The 16765-nt window shown below is 40.8% G+C and overlaps 2 pseudogenes; both read left to right on the forward strand.

The window, feature by feature from the left end:
* Nucleotides 1–3226: 3226 nt before the first annotated feature.
* LOC138398024 (leukocyte surface antigen CD53 pseudogene) lies at nucleotides 3227–3930 on the forward strand (annotated as a pseudogene).
* An 11273-nt stretch (nucleotides 3931–15203) lies between these two features.
* Nucleotides 15204–15269, forward strand: LOC138398521 (U7 small nuclear RNA; annotated as a pseudogene).
* The last annotated feature ends 1496 nt before the right edge of the window (nucleotides 15270–16765 follow it).

Raw genomic sequence — 16765 nt, forward strand, 5'->3', positions numbered from 1 at the left:
AATTTAGGATGCCTCATTCCTGACAAACTGGATTCTTCTAGGTTTGGGCTCTCTAGCCTGAAATTGCCATGTTAGTGCAGATACTTGTTCTTCAAATGTTAATAATCTCTTCCCCGGGATGCTCCCCCGCCCTCCCAGTTCTTCTTTCTGGTATCTTCCTGCTAAATCCCCCTTACTCTATCTGCCCTGCGCAAAGATGAGATAAAAATGAAATTTTTAACCACAATGTCCCTCAAAGGAGGCTGGAACCTGGTAAATAAAGCCTTTTGTTTTGCTGAACATTTGGATGGGTTGGATATGCAAAAGTGGGCCCAGCCCTTAGTTTGGAAGTAGACACCACTGACAACTACTGTGTTCTGTATAAAGAATAAGAATTTGCATTTGAGGGCTAAATCCAGGAAGAAGAGGGTGCTGAGGTGATATGAAACCAGGATGCAGGAAGAGAAATAAGCTAGCTAGTGTGCTGTTGAGCCCATATATGGGTAGAAAGCCAATAGAAAAATTCCTGGGAGAAGGATTTTTAAGAAGTGTCTGATATCACTTAGAAGTTCACATTGTTGAGCTGTAAATATTCCCACCCCATTTGTCTCCCCAAATTTTAACCAAAGTCTGATAAAAACAAAAATGCCTCATGTTAACAGATACACACATCTGTGGAGGTGGGTGTGGCGTGGAGGAAGTAGTGGTGTTATGAATATACATCAACTGAGAAAGATAATTTTTGGAGCAACCCCCCCCTAAAAAAGAGACAGAAAGGTAATGGAATTGGCCAATGGATTCCCAAGGTGCAGGACGGGACAGCCTGTGTGAGAAATAGTGAGATAATCCATTAATTGCCCATGCTCAGTGGGAGCAGGAACACAGAGCTAGAGATCACAACAATGCCAAGGAGGAGGTGGAAGAAGAATGAAGAGACAGCAATAGCTGACATTTATAAGGTGTGCTAAGATTTGTTCTAAATGCTTTGCTTTACACATGTAAGGGTGACCATCAGAATGTGATACCTTCCCCAACACCTGCCTCCTTCCTCCCAGAGATTCACAGAAATCTTTGAACTTCTCATAGTAAGTAATTAGCATTCAAGCCAATCCTGTCTAAATCTCAGACATAGGAGACCTCAGCTATAGACCTGAAGCTTTAGCCCTTACTCCCAAAAATACTCCAAGGAAGGCTTAGGCCATAGTACAATGAATGGTACATCACAGATTCTGTCTGGCTTCTAGCCATGAAAATGCCCTCAAACTCATCATGGGAACATACCTTTGCCATAATGTTCAAGTGTATCATAATAATCATATATATTTTATTTTATTATTATTGGGGTTTTCTTTGTAGAGACAGGGTTCTTACAATGTTGCCCAAGCTGGTCTTGAACTTCTGCCTTCAAGTGATCCTCCCGCCTGGGCCTCACAAGGTGCTGGAATTAGAGATGTGAGCTACCACACCCAACTAGATCTTGTGTGTATATATATATATATATATATATATATATATATATATTTTTTTTTTTTTTTTTTTGCTAGTTGATTCGGCAGGTGAGTTGTTACACACTCCTTTGCGGATTCTGACTTCCATGGCCACCGTCCTGCTGATCTTGTATATTTTGTTTTTTTTTTTTTGAGACAGAGTCTCATTCTGTTGCCCAGGCTAGAGTGAGTGCCGTAGCGTCAGCCTAGCTCACAGCAACCTCAAACTCCTGAGCTCAAGGGATCCTCCTGTCTCAGCCTCCCGAGTAGCTGGGACTACAGGCATGTGCCACCATCCCGGCTAATTTTTTCTATATATATTTTTAGCTGTCTATATAATTTCTTTCTATTTTTAGTAGAGATGGGGTCTCACTCTTGCTCAGGCTGGTCTCGAACTCCTGAGCTCAAATGATCCGCCCACCTCGGCCTCCCAGAGTGCTAGGATTACAGGCGTGAGCCACCGCGCCCGGCCTGATCTTGTATATTTTGAAAGGAAAAAAATTTTTTTGAATAGAAAAAACTTACCAGTTAATCTGTTCCTTTGTGGACCTTAATCTTATATCATCTCTCTCATCTCTGACTTTGACACTTGCCAGCGACTTTCTGCTTTTCCTTAATCTCACTCTGGGGCACCTTTGTTGTTTCGTAGTTTCCTCTATGAATTTTTATTCTTAGTCTAGTCAAGTTTGAGCACATCAGGCCCCAAACTGGTCTTCCTTCTCTCCAGGACTTTCCACAAAGAACTAGACCCCCTTTCGTAATCACCCTTGAAGGGTTCATGAATTCGTTCTTCAATAATGAAGACAGCTCTTGGCTGCCCTCTTCTGGGATTGGGTCTCCAAGCCACCCATTCCTGTTGGCCAGCAACCGTTAAGTCCCAGTGTCCCTGTGAGCTCGGACAAGTGGGATGGTCACAGCTGTACATATTGGCTTTCTTCTTCTACTGCCATAGGATCTGAGAAATGCTATTTTACCTATATGCATATTTTTTTAATCTTTTAAATGTTTTGGCTATTTTACCTAAGAGGAAGATTTTGTGGAGGGGAAAAAAAAAAAAGAAATGCTGCGGCCTCTCAGATAATAAAATCTTCAGTGCATTCAATAAAAACAAATAACATTATCTGGTACAATCTCTTAAATTACCTCATCTAAAAGTGTTGCATGTAGTTTGCTTGCCATAACCACTAATAAATATCTCAAAGGTTTTTTTAATTAGCTAATTTTGTATTGAGGTAAAACATACATATATAATTCACCATTACCTCAAGAGTTTTTTAAAAAATAATTTCTCATATTATTCTGGGATGGCTAATTTTTAAAGATTAAATTAAAATACGAAGAGCAGGAGAGTATGCAACATGCTTCTTAAACTTCCCATTTCCACTTGGCCCCATTAATCATCTAAGAACACACAAAGAATACACACTGCCTCTATACACGCACGTGTCCCTTTCCTTTGAGATGTTACTAAGAACTAAATTGCTTATGATCTTTAGACTTTCAATTCCTTCTATTCTCAAGCCAAGAACATAGTTTGTTCCCACATTAAGAGCTCTCTTCTCAGTTATATGGAAACAATTAATAAGGTTAGGGAAGCAAGGGGCAAAACAAAAAGAAAAAAGGGAATCAAAAGAAAAGAGAGACAAATAGCCCTGGATATCCGGGTAGCCAGCCTTGTCTCGGTCACCACAAGGATAGTTACCAAATTCTGCCTAAAGGACTGAGGTGCAGGGCCTGCAAGGGAGCGAGAATATCCCAGCATGGGCATGAGTAGCTTGAAACTGCTGAAGTATGTCCTATTTTTCTTCACCTTGCTCTTTGGGTTCTGTGGCTGCTGCAATTTGGGCTTTGGGATCTACCTCCTGATCCATGACAGCTTTGGAGTGCCCTTCCATTATCTCCCACCCTCACTCTGGGCCATGTGTTCGTCACTGTGGGCTCCACTATCACGGTGGCTGCCTTCCTGGGCTGCATGGGCTCTGTCAAGGAAAACAAGTGCCCGCTTATGTCGTTCTCCGTCCTCCTGCTGATTATCCTCCTCACTGAGGTGACCTTGGCCATCCTGCTCTTTGTGTATGACCAGAAGCTGAATGAGCATGTAGCTGAGGGCCTGGGGGACAGCATCCAACGTTACCACTCAGACAACAGCGCTAAGGCAGCGTGAGACTCCATCCAGTTATTTCTACAATGTTGTGGTGTAAATGGCACGAGTGATTGGACCAACGGCCAGCCAGCATCTTGCCCCTCAGATCCACAAGTGAAGGGTTGCTATGCGAAAGGAAGACTGTGATTTCATTTCAATTTCCTGTTTATCAGAATCATCAGCATCTGTGTATGTGTGATCCAGATGTTGGGGATGTCCTTTGCACTGACCCTGAACTGCCAGATTGATAAAACCAGCCAGGTTTATCAATCTGGAGAGATTTGTTTCATCACTGGAAATCCAAAGCCATTTATAGCATGAAGCCCTAAGTGATCGCCTGCTGGACTGGCATCTTTGTCCTCCTCCCATCTCTTCCCTGTCTAGGTCCCTGTCTTATACAACCAGAGAGGAGGGTGTTGGTCAGGCACTTCCCATCTCAGGCAGCAAGACAACCTTTCACCCACTGATGGCAGCAGCTATGTCTCTCAAGGTGGTGAAACTAATACCTGAGTGTTTTTTAGACATGAGAAGCCAAGAGAACCTGTGGCACTAATGGCTCAAGATCAAAGGGTAGGTCCAAGATATTAATTTTTGCATTTTCCCATTGTCAAATTAGTCCCCATTGTCTAAATCATGCCATTCTGCTTTTCAAAGTCAAGCAAGAGACAAGCCAAAGGGAGTTCTGGGTGCAGACTCACTGGATCATTGTCACAACACTTTGTTTCTTTTTGACTAGAGCCATGGCCATAGGAATGACAGAGTACACTTTCTCCAAAGGGCAGGGTTTCATTTCAATTTCCTTATTAAAAGGCTTTATTGATTTATTTTAAGTCTTTCCAGAAAAAACTATCCAGTGATTCATACCCTGACTTCAACCAGTCTCTTAGCTGATAATCACATTCAGAACAGTTGTGGTGTTACATCTCTATCAGAGAGGTTTTGTTAATGTGCAATTTTAACTCTTCAATAAATAAAATAGTTTATGATCTCCAAAAAAAGAAAAAGAAAGAAAAATTCTTATACATGCTGATGGGAGTATAAAATTATATAACTACTTTGAAAAAATCTGTGGCAGTTTCTATAAAAGTAAAATATTAATATTTGCCATCCTATGACCCAGCATCTCCACTCCTGAGTGCTTACTCAAGAGAAATTAAAACACATATCCACAAAAATACTTGTAAAAGAATGTCATGGCAGCTTAATTTATAATAGTTTCAAACTAGAAAATACTCAAATATCCATCAACACTGAGTGGAAAAACAAATTCTGACACATTCACATAATGGAATATCAGCAACAATAAAAAATGAATACCTGCAACAACGTGAATGAATCTCAAAAACATTATGCAGAGCAGACACAAAAGAATACACATTGTTTGACTCCATTTATATAAAGTTCTAGAAAAGGCAAATAGGCAAAACTATTCCAGGGTACTAGAAGTCAGAATAGTGACAACTGTTGGTAGGGAGGCTGGTGGTTACTGATAGGAATGTGCATGACAGAACTTTCTGGAATGATGGAAATATTCTATATCATGTGTGGGGACCCACTCAGAACCCCAGAGTTGGTATAAAGATTATTTTAAGCTGGAGACATTTGAAATTTAGCAGATACAGAAAGAAGCATTCTTGGAGCTTGTCTTATCTGAGTAAAAGCAGAAACTTCTAAGAAATGACATCAATTTCCTCTTCAGGGCTGTTTCTACTCCTAGGAGAGAGACTAAGAGTAAACCTGCCATAAATCCCCTCTCCAGGGGATTTTTATGGCTCTGAAGAGGACAGAAAGACCACTCATATCTGTGTAGACAAACATTGCCACAAAGGTTATCTCTCATTTGTTCTCCTAAAAAACCCATTTGTCCTTCCTAAAGAAACCCATTTCTTCTTCCCATAAAAGCTGTTTCTCCCCCATCACATTCTCCTACTAAATTAGGAATATAAGCTTCAACTTCCATCACTTAAGGAGCCAGCTACTTCTTTTGTGGGCTCCTATGTGCATATGGAATAAATATTTTTCTCCTATTAATGTCTTTTGTCAGTTTAATTTTCAAGCCCCAGGTACTGGACCTAAGAGGGTAAAGGAAAAAGTTTTTCCTCACCTATACATGATTAGGTAGTGGTTACATGGGTTTATACATAGGAAAAAGCCATTGAACTATAAATTTGAGAGTTGTGCATTTTACTAAATGTCAATTATAACTCAATTTAAACTAAAGAGATAGAAGAGATAAAGAAAAGGAGATTCGAAAATCAAATAGTGAGAGACTTAAAGAAGAGAGCTGCCAATTAGAGAATGTCTAACCTCAACCCATAATGCTATTAAATACCTACTACAGACTGAATGTTTGTGTCCCCACCCCCCCAAGAATTAGTGTGTTCAAACCTAATTCAAGTCCGCTTCATGGATTTGCAACCTGTAGAGTAGCACAGAGTCCTGCACTTAGAAGGGCATCACATTTGGTTTGCTACCACAGTCTTAACATTCTTAACAATTTTATTTATTGTCAATGGGATGAGCACATGCGGGAGGAGAGGTGATGTGGGCAAGATATGGGTCCACTGTTCATTGTGACCCCATTTGCCATGCCCATGAGTGTAGAATTTCCATGGACCTACAATGCATGGGAGTCCACAAGACCCAAAGCAAGTCCAAGGTAGTGTATTACATCTATGGCTGAGTAAAGAGGGCGTCCCTGACAGCCCCCAGGGCCATGCTTTCTGTTTGAACCAGAACTTGTTTCCAAAATAGAAAAAAGGCAATGATGTTTTAAGAAACATGAACCACCAAGAAACCTTATCTTAAATATCCTTTCCTACCCATATTAAGCCCCACTACTAGCCATGTGAAATGATGACATAGAAGGAAAGGAAAATATAGGGCAACTCACTTTTCCTTTCTTTTCAGTCCTTCCTTACTCATTAGAAAGCTGAATAGAATAAAATTAGAAAGGTAGAGCCTGTTGGTAGAATGCATACCTATCAATGCATACCTATCAAGAAGTGAAATAAAAGCAGATAAGCGGGTCTTATGTAGTATTTCCATTGTTCTTGTAAGAACAAAATATATATGGAGATATAAACTATGAAATATAAATTGTATAATTTTGGTGATTTCCATACAAATTAAATGCTCTCATATTTGCATTTAAAACTGACATTGCATTTCATATAAAGGAATAGGAAAATTCATGCTAATAATTTCTAATTTTAATTTTTCTTTACTTAGAACGAGAACACACCATGACAAATAAAGAAAGAACTTTATATTTTGATGCCTTTAAAGGTACTTTTTTCCTGCTTTTTGAACAAGGGTTCCTACATTTTCATCTTGCATTGGGACTCCTAAATGATGCAGTCTGGGTTGGTTGCCTGAAACTGAAGCTTTCAAAGAGAGTATTTGGGAAAGAGGGCAGCAATGAGGAAAATAGGGAGATGGGGTGGGACGGGCACCCAGGGGCTCCTCTTGGCCTTATAGACCTAATAGTGTTCTGGCTGCCACAGAGACTCATCCTGAAGTAGGAGAGTCAGGGAGGGCAGGCAGAAGTGCCACTGCACTTTAGCCAGGGCGACAGGGTGAGGCTCTGTCTCAAAAAAAGAAAGGAAGAAAGTGGAATCTGAAAGCAGAGGAAAACATTTGTCTAAAGACAAAATTATAGTGCATTTAGTTTAAAGATCTAATTGGCTTTTATTTGTGATTCTAGACTCAGGCAATACCTCATTATGTAAAATAGAATGAGTGTTCCAAGGAGCTGAGTAGTGGAGGCCAGTCTTAAAGGGAAAAAAGGGGAAAACAGAAACAGAGAACAAAAAGTAGATGGGTCATTTCAGAGTTACTTTCCCTGTAAAGGTTAAAGCAGAGGGAATTTCCTTATCATGCCAAAACTGGCCTGTTTGGGGATTTAACTATTCTCACTCTCCCTCCTGATTTCTCAGAAGGCCAGATAAACCACTTAGTTTCGGCTTAGTGGCGTAGAACTTCAGCGTGAGTGACTCCATTTTGGTTTGGTCTGTTGGGTCTAGTGCAGGAGCTCGGTCCAAACCAATGGCCGCCTATCAATTTTATTTCACACATGGAATGTGAAAAAAGGTGATATCAGATCTTTCAAAATAAGTCAGGTGCCATAAAGGGATACTTGGCACAGAGGCAGAAGAGCAAAATTGTAAGACAATCTGAACATTATAACACAATGATAATAATATATGCCACACTTTTAATTCCATATGAACATGTTTCAGAACTTTGCCATTCTGATTAGCAGAACCATTCGCTTCATCTACTCTTGTCTCATAAAACAATTTTATTTTTCCTTTGGGTCTATAGGTGGCAGAATACTTTTTGTAAATTTATTTCTTCATCCACTTTATTAGTAATAAAGTTATCTCTCCAGGCATTTCTTTCTTTCTTTTATTTGTTTTTTTGTTTGTTTTTTTGATGCAGAATCTCACTCTGTTGCCTGGGCTAGAGTGCCGTGGCGTCAGCCCAGCTCACAGCAACCTCCAACTCCTGGGCTCGAGCAATCCTCCTGCCTTAGCCTCCCAAGTAGCTGGGACTACAGGCATGTGCCACCATGCCCCGCTAATTTTTTCTATATATGTATATATTTTAGCTGTCCATATAATTTCTTTCTATTTTTAGTAGAGCCAGGGTCTTGCTCTTGCTCAGGCTGGTCTTGAACTGAGCTCAAACAATCCACCCGCCTCAGCCTCCCAGAGTGCTAGGATTACAGATGTGAGCCACCACGCCTGGCCTCTTTCTTTTAGAGACAGGGTCTCATTATGTTGCCCAGGCTGGCCTCAAACTCCTGGCCTCAAGCTATCCTCCCACCTCAGTCTCCCGCCTCAGCATCCTGAGACTCTGGGATTTCAATCCTGAGCCACTGAGCTGGCTCTCCAGAGTAAATAAATTTCTGTCAGTTTATTTACTCTGATCCAAGTGAACCTCTTGGGAGATTTAACACTACACTTTCAGGCTTTTCTAGATGGAGGCAATGGCATGGAGATTTCACTGGAAGGAAGAAGGGTTCAATAGTGGTTTGGCCACCTAGCTTGCAGCAGAGGCAGCTGGAAGCTATGTTCCTGAGGCAGGAGGCCCACAAATGCAGGACCACCTTCTCTCCATCAGTGCTTGCCCAATTCCCAAGCCCAGATACTGCAAGCAGTCAGCAACACTTTCCTAATACAGGATAGAGACAGTTGAGGGTGGGGAAGTTTGGATTTAAAATACTATGCTGAGGCCGGGCGCGGTGGCTCACGCCTGTAATCCTAGCACTCTGGGAGGCCGAGGTGGGCGGATCATTTGAGCTCAGGAGTTCGAGACCAGCCTGAGCAAGAGCGAGACCCCATCTCTACTAAAAATAGAAAGAAATTATATAGACAGCTAAAAATATATAGAAAAAATTAGCCGGGCATGGTGGTGCATGCCTGTAGTCCCAGCTACTCGGGAGGCTGAGACAGGAGGATCGCTTGAGCTCAGGAGTTTGAGGTTGCTGTGAGCTAGGCTGACGCCACGGCACTCACTCTAGCCTGGGCAACAGAGTGAGACTCTGTCTCAAAAAAAAAAAAAAATACAATACTATGCTGGCTGGGTGGGTGACTCATGCCTATAATCCCAGTGTCTGGGGAGGAGGCTGAGGCAGGAGGATTGCTTGAGCCTTGGAGTTCCAGGCTGCAGTGAGTTATGATCGTACCACTGCACTCCAGTGTGAGTGACAGAGTGAGACCTTGTCTCTAAAAAATGTAAAAAATAATAAAATAAAATACTATGCCATTTTTCCTCTTCCCAAACCTTATTCTCTAGAGGCCAGACTCAGCCAGATTGGGAACCCCTGCTTGACATTAAACCTTTTTCTTTCAGCACTCTATCTCTGGTCTCTTACTTTTCTTGTATAACAGAGTGCAAGGATGCATGCTGATTTGGAAAGTTGTTTTGGCAAGTGGGAGAGGCAAAGAAATGGAAGGATTATCTCAGTGAGGATCAGTGCTGAGGGAAGTGGAAGAAATTGCCTCAAGAAAAGTACACAGATCCATGAAAGCTGAAATTGGAGACTGTAAATTTATAATAGGGCCAATCAGCATGCTTCTGGGATTTTCTACAGAAAGTCCCCAAATGTAGAGCAATAATCCTCTGAAAACAAAATCACCATCAAGGAATGGTTGAGAACAGTCATGTATAATAATGAGCATGTCCCTGGTGTTCTAGTGGCTAGGGAAAAAAATGAGCATGGGAATAACTGGGGAGTTTTAGAACATCCAAAATGCAATCAAGATTTGGTTTCATGAGATAATCAAATGTAGTGATCTTCTCAATTCATGAGTATTTCTAAAAGAAAAATACTGTAAGCAGAGTTCTCTTCAGCCCAGGAATTCCCCCTGAAGTGAGGAGAGGTAGGAGGAAGGGGAAGGCACAGGCGGGGAGTTTAGGCCTGAGAGAGAAGTGGTGTGGATGACCCCATAGACCTACCCTGTGCTGAATGACAGGATCCTCCCCTGAGGGTAATCTGGACATTTGAGAGGGTGGGTTTGATTGTTACAAAGATACCATTTAGTGAATTTAAATTTAGTCAATCTAACTTTGTTTAATATATAAACACTAAGTATTTCTGGCATGGCTTTAATGTAAACTGAATTTTCTAAAAATGCAATTACTGAATAAAGTGAAGAATTGTACTTCCTTTTACGGGAAACTTTACCAAGAAACATTCAGAACTTCAGAAAATAATGCCACCAATACATGTCAGCTAATTTTATTTAAGTCAATATAATATACCTGTTTTTTTCCACATTTTGTAGCTTTTCAGTCAACGATTCCATGTATGGGTACAGATGCATGACTATGACATTATGCATTCCAGTGAAACCATGACTAAGCATCTAAACATTGAACTGTGTGTTTTATTATTACTTCCAGTTTATTTATTATAGTAAAGGGGCAACAAAAAATATTTACCATTTAAAGAAAAGGCAGATGTTACATCTATAGAGCTTAGACCCATTGGTCTAGCATGAGAGCTTTTCATTTTGGGATGAATAGACTCCTTTCAAGATAGGATGAAAATCAGGAACCCTCCCATCTACACAAAAGCACAAACCTTTGCATAACCAGCCTGTGCTTTAGTATATGCAAGTGAGCTCACACTGAGTGGGGATATATGGAAGATGAGGTAATGGAGGTGGCTGTATGAGTAAATAAGTGAGATTTGGTAGGGTACAAACAGAAAATACTTTATTCCTTCCCAGTCCTGTACATTCCAACTTTTTCTGTAGACTGGTTCTTTTCTGTTCCGGGACAAAATCTTGGGGATGTTCCATAGTATTTTTACTGTCACTTTCAGATAACAAAAAAAACAGTCTAGTCAAATAATCAATAATACATTCCAAGCTCTCACCAATTCAAGTTCTTCCCTTCCTCAAGCTCAAATATGTTTCAGGTTTTAAGGCTTTGGTAGGGGAAGGGCATGGTCAGTTTCTAACATATTTTCTACCTCTCCGTCCCAATTTCAACATTGCATTGGTTCCTCTGTTTTATTGGTGGGGAGGGAACAGAAAAGTCTGACACAGTTATAACCTGATATTGGTGCCCTCTAGACTGAACAGATTCCAAATGCTGATTCTCTCCCATAGAATGCTTTCTAGATACTTTCTGACTTTGAGAATTTTTTCCCTTTTTTCTTTTTTTTGTAGAGATAGGGTCTCACGATGTTGCCCAGACTGGAGTGCAGTGGCTATTCACACGTACAACCATAGCCCACTACAGCCTTGAACTGCAAGCCTCCCGCCTCAGCCTCCCAAGTAGCTGAGACTACAGGTGTGTGCCACCACACCTGGCCACTTTGAAAATTTCTAATGTTAACCTTTTTTTGTAGCAATGTTTCCTCCAGCTGGCCATGTGTGGTCTTTCCTTGGCTCCTGGTTTCCAGGAGTTTCCAGTGACCCATCTCTCTGCTGGAGTCACCACACCCTTCTGAGTGGTCTTCTTGGGCCAAATCCATCTCCCTTCATTGAAGCCACATCTGGCTCATGGGTAACGTGCATCCTCTACCCCACCAACCTTCAGGTACAGGCCATTCCCACACAGTTTCATCTCTTAGCTCTTCTGTCGAAACAGCAGGTCACCACAACCTTGAGAATTTCTGGTCTGAGTCAGGTACCTTGTGTCCTCCAAGCTCCAGGCGCAAATGTCAACCTCTCGAGTTGTTCTTTTAAAGCTCTCTTCATTAGCTTAAGCAGAGACTAAGCACCGTCCTCCCCTTGCCCATTGCTCAGGGTGCTAGGTAGTGGGGAGAACATCACCACAATAATACAATGAGTGTTTGATTTTCATTTCTCTTTCCTTCCTAGAATCAAATTTTGACTTTTATAAGTATAGATGAGGCCATGGGGAATCTTACTCACTCTTGCATCCTCAGCATTTAGCCCAGTTCCTAGGTCAGAGTAGGTTCTATAGGACTAATTGTTTAATGGATGAATGACTATGCCATTAGTATGTCTTCTGCATGTAAGTAAAGCAAAGAACAACATAGAAAATCCCAGGTAAGGTTATTTTCCTGTTTTAGTTTTCTCTCTTTCTTATCTTTAATTTTATTTTCTCATTCCAATTCTACTTTTCTCTCAATCTCTGATTCATCAACTTTTTTCCCTCAAAGTGATTGCCTTCTTTCACCAAATCTCTTTACACTTCTAGAAGGTTAGCTGAATTCATCCTTTGCAGTAGAAAAGAATGCTAACTGCAAGGACACTTCCCAGATTCCCTTTCATTCTGCTGAAGTGAAAAGAGCTTCGGCTCTGGATGACAGGGCCTGGATTGCTTCCTTTTTAATTTGTTTTTCACAATAGGGATCCTGCTTACAAGGGAAACTTATTTATAGATAGAATAAGTGAATTTGATTCTTCTTTGGACTAGCCATGCTGTTGACACAAAAAGAAAGAAAAATGCCAGAATTGTTACACTTACCTTAGGGGTTGTTTCAGATGGCCAGTTCCTTCACCGGAAGCAGAAGGTCTTCCTCAATAGACTTTGGACATCATGGAGGAAAGAAAACATTGCATTGTATCAACCACCTTACAAGACAAAGGCCCTGAACTCATAGGTATTCCTTTGAATGAAAGTGACAAAAAGTGACAGAAATCTGATACAAACTAGTAAAGCAGTAAAGGAAATTTATTTGGTTATATAACTGTGAAGTCCAGAGATGGGCACTGCTTCAAGAAGGACTAGATATAAGGACTAAAAGAACGTTAGGCCTCTGATTATGCTCGTCTCTGAGAGCTATGTGACAGGCAGAATGGAAATTCTTGATTTTTTCCCACTGGAAATTCCAGATTTACATCTCACTTTTGGTAACCCCCTGTAGAAAAAGAATACCTTCCCGATAGCATCTGTGGCAAAGTCCCAGAAAAGGTTCTGACTGGTCTAGTTTGAGACACATGCCCCCAAATTAACACTGTGACCATAGTGATAGTGTATTTCCATTAGGCAGGTCTAATACACAAGTCTACAACTGGAACTGGAGTGGGGGTGGAGCAAACCGGGTAGTCAGGTGGGGTCAGTCCCACTCATACTACACAGAATGGGTTCCCTCGAGAAACAGGCGTTCTGTTATTATAAGAGGGAGAGAAGAGCCAGTCAGCCGCCCAAAAGCTGTAAAAAAAAAGTCTCCACTTTAAACTTCCTTCAAGTTTGAGGATTTAAAAAATAGTAATTCCTCAAACTACTCTATTATTCTAATATTTGATAAATTCCTTTCTATCAGAAATCATCACTTTAATTCTGATCAAAATCACCAATGCTCTGATGTACAAACACATTTTCTTTGGTTGCAATCTTGACAGAGATATCAAAGAGTTGTGACAAACTTTGCTTTAGTAACTTTACAGCTTGGAAAGAGAAAACTAGAAAGAAAAAGAAAATAAAACCAAGGAGGAAGAGACACAAATAAATCAGAGGCAAGGTAGCTCTAAGAATGAAGTGTGGTTCTGACTGAGGCAATCAGGGGCCTTAGCTATCACTGGGTAAGCACTGGTGATGTGGGACAGAGATTTCCACAGTAACACTGAGTAATGCTGATGTGCAAAGGAGGCAATCCTTAATCACTCACTGCAACAAGAAACCAGGGGTAGGAAATCCGCAGATAATCCGAGCATTTCATTTTCATCATGCTTCTAGCTCCTTTGATAAGCACTAAAAATATTTGATTTGAGTTTCAGTTCCTGTTCTTTTGCCTGTCAATTTTCAGACAGAAGTGGTAATAAAAATTGAAATGTCTGAAAGTATAGTAGTATGAAACCAAACAAATGAAAAGCCAAGAACCTTTAGTGTTCACCAAAAGACTCACTGCTGAAAAAACATTAGGGTGTATACATGAGGGAGGGTGAGATGACTGTAAAACCTTTAAATAAAGTGGGGATTTAGTGACTGATAGGTTATTTGATATATAACTAGGTAGTAATGTCATGTCCAGATATATGTATAAGAATGTTTATTGGGCCAGTCGTAGTGGCTCACACCTGTAATCCTAGCATTCTGGGAGGCCAAGGCGGGAGGATTGCTTGAGCTGAGTCTGAGTTCAGCCTGAGCAAAGAGTGAGACCCCGACTCTATTAAAAATAGAAAAAATTAGCCAGGTGTAGTGGAGCATGCTATTAGGGGGACTGAGGCAGGAGGATTGCTGGAGTCCAGGAGTCTGAGGTTGCTGTGAGCTAGGCTGACACCATGGCATTCTAGCCCTCTAGCCCAGCTGACAGAGTGAGATTCTGTCTCAAAAAAAAAAAAAAAAAAAAAAAAATGTTTATCACAGTATTAGCTTTAATTGCAAAAAACTAAAAACAACCTAAATGTCCATTGATGTAGGATCAATTGTTTAAATAAATCATGTGCTATGTATAGTACAATTCTACTATGAACAGTAGGTAGCCATTCCAAGTGATAAGGTAGATTTACAATCATTGACCTGAAAGGGTGGTAACAGTATATTTCTAAGTAAAAAAAAATGATTAGACTATAATCTCAATTTTATAAAATATTACCCACTTAGATGAGGATTTCTCAACCTTACTCAACCAATACTATTAACAGCTTGGGCCAAATAATTCTTTGTGATGCTGAAGATTATAGGATGTTTAGCAGCATCATTGGTCTCTAGTCACCATGATTTACACAGTTGGACAATAAAAGTGCCTCTAGACATTACCAAATATCCTCTGGCGGGTAAAATTACCCAGGTTAAGACCACTCATCTAGATGTATATAGACAATCAGTAACCTTAGCTATCATTGGGATAATGAAATCTTCTAGATTCCAGGCTCAACTTTTTTCAATTCATCCTCCAATTTATTTCCAGAATATTTTCATTAAATGTAAATCTGATCATGTCATTTTCCATTTACATTAACCAAGGCTCCTTCTCTTGTATAGGAAAAAGTCAAAATTACTTTGAATAGCATAAAGACCCCTTAAGATCAGGACCTCACCCACTCTGTTTTACCTTGCGATCTTTTTTGATCATCATCCATGTTGTAAACTATAGGGTGTCCCAAAAGCCTCCATAAAAGGGAAAAATTTTGTAATGAATATTTTGTAAACAAAGGTACATTTAGTGTCACAGCTCTTTCAGAATTTGTCTAGCAGGTTTTCCAGTCCTCACCCACGGGAATATCCGCTCCCCACCCTCCAAAAAAGGTACATTTAGCTACAATATCCCATTTTCCCTACGTATTGTGACTTTTGAGACACCCTGTATTACTGTGTCTCTCTTCTGTTCTTTGCTCTTTCTCTCTGGACTCAATCTCTCACGGCTGCTCTCTCTTCCAAACCTTTCCATTGTATCTTTTGGAATCTTAGTTTTCTGGGCCATTACAAGGGTTGACTCGGCTGGTCACTGTGGCTCACGCCTGTAATCCTAGCAGTCTGGGAGGCTGAGGCGGGAGGATTGCTCAAGGTCAGGAGTTCGAGACCAGCCTGAGCAAGAGTGAGACTCCATCTCTACTAAAAAAATAGAAAGAAATTAGCTGGACAACTAAAAATATATATAGAAAAAATTAGCAGGGCATGGTGGCACATGCCTGTAGTCCCAGCTACTTGGGAGGCTGAGGCAGAAGGATTGCTTAAGCCCAGGAGTTTGAGGTTGCTGTGAGCTAGGCTGATGCCTCGGCACTCTAGCCCGGGCAACAGAGCCCCGGGCAACAGAGCAAGACCCTGTCTCAAAAAAAAAAAACAAAAAAAAAAAACAAAAAAAAAACAAGGGATGACTCAACAGTGTAACTTTTATGAGCCAATGATAGGCATCAAATAAGAACAAAGATCTCTCAGCAGATTCCAACATTGATAGGTGACTTGAAACCCTGTCTTTCCCTGAATCCTTAGCACTACACAAGCTACCCCTCTCCAAATGAGACACAGCTGGAGGCAAGATGGAAACCTAAGTTGATTGAGGTTAACACTGGAATATAGAACTTATTGTGGAAATTTGCCTGAATTTTATTTCTTGCCCACATGAATTTTTGGTCTGGGATGCAAAATCACTACATGCCTCATTACATGTCTCCATGGATATAGGAAAAAAACCAAAGTGCTTTTTCTATTCTCTTAACAATCCACACAGAAGACTTCTGTGACCTCAGGTCATCAAGAAGTGTGTGGGGATTTTTCCCCACCAACAACCAGTCAATCCTGCACTGGACAGTCTACTTGCTCAAGGCTTCTTAGGTGTGGCTCCAGGTCATGGTCCTCAAAAAAAAAAAAAAAAAAAAAAAAAAAAAAATTCTACATTGGATTCTTCATTGGGCAGCAGCTGGGTGTCCTTTAATTCAATTCAATTCTGGGGCTACCTACCTGGAGAGTCAAATCTTACAGGTTGAGGGCTCAGTCCACAAGACTGTCCCCCACTTCAGATGTCAATAGCAGGCCCCAAATTGTTTTACCTGTGCTTCTGACTGACCAGCTATAAATTGGAGTTCCCAAGGCCTCCTCCTTGGTTTCAACAAGTCTGCTAGACTGGGTCATGGAACTCAGGGGAACATGTTTACTGGTTTATTTTAAAGGATATACACAGAATACAGGAGAACAGATGCCTAAGGTGAGGAATGCGGAAGGGGTAAGGAGCTTCTATACCCTCTCTAGACATACCACCTCTAGGAATCCCTATGTGTTGAGCTAT

This window comes from Eulemur rufifrons, chromosome 17 (assembly GCF_041146395.1).
Source record: "Eulemur rufifrons isolate Redbay chromosome 17, OSU_ERuf_1, whole genome shotgun sequence".
In the NCBI taxonomy this organism is placed as follows: domain Eukaryota; kingdom Metazoa; phylum Chordata; class Mammalia; order Primates; family Lemuridae; genus Eulemur; species Eulemur rufifrons.